This window comes from Limulus polyphemus, unplaced genomic scaffold (assembly GCF_000517525.1).
Source record: "Limulus polyphemus unplaced genomic scaffold, Limulus_polyphemus-2.1.2 Scaffold281, whole genome shotgun sequence".
Classification (NCBI taxonomy): domain Eukaryota; kingdom Metazoa; phylum Arthropoda; class Merostomata; order Xiphosura; family Limulidae; genus Limulus; species Limulus polyphemus.
The window spans coordinates 241974-243026 of NW_013665891.1; positions in this window are offsets into that span (position 1 = coordinate 241974).

The window sequence follows — 1053 nt, forward strand, 5'->3', positions numbered from 1 at the left end:
GAACAAACACATTTTATACTAAAATGCATACCCATTGGCTTGCACATTCAATACATGGTTATTTCTAAATAAAAACCAACAACTTCGAAATCGATATTATTTCTAAGGAAGATTATATGTATTATTTCTGTGTAAATATGTTGAACATTGTAGAAACTACATTACTTGCTTAATTTAGATTTCAATTTTTGAATAAAACGATGTGTGAATGAGTCATACATCCTGAAAGTTTAAGATAAGTATTTAACTAAATCGTTAAAACGTGGTAAAAAAGTAGCCCAAGCTAGAAGCACAATACAAAATCTTTCTGGGTTCTCAAAATACGATTCCAAACGTTTGTATAATCCATACGCGTCGTAGTATTTGGGAAATGAAAGAAATATCGAATATTTTATACATATTTTGGTTTGGATGGAAAGTATTTTTATTATTTTTTTCCATGATAGATTTATTACTTGTATGATATATTTGTTGTATGATTTCGTTTTCCGAACTAACATATAAAAATGATCTGTTTTCAATTTTTTGTTCTTCATACAAAATAGTTTTTATGTATTCAGCTGTATCTGTAAGAAAGAACTGTACGCATTGTTGTCATTTATCCATAAAAAAATCATCCGTAGTTCTGTAAGTACATATCCAGTTAATAGATTATCTAGTTTTCTAAATGATAATAACAACATTTAAAAAGAGTTGTGTTTTTTCCAGTTATTTTCATTAATTTGGTTGATGTGTAGTTCTTGTACATCAGTGGGTTAGTTGTATATTTCTATCCTTATATAATTTGTCACTTATAAATAATTATAATAAGCTTTTCTTCATACATGTATCAAATAAGGTAAATTATTTTCTGCTAACAATAATACTAATATCAGTATTTTACAAAATGATAAGAAAGACACAGAAATCTGTTTACGAACTGTCAGTTTGTTTTTGAATTTCACGCAAAACTACGCGAGGGATATCTGCGGTAGCCGTCCCTAATTTAGCAGTGTAAGACGAGAAGGAAGGCAGCTAGTCATCACCACCCACCGCCAACTCTTGGGATACTCT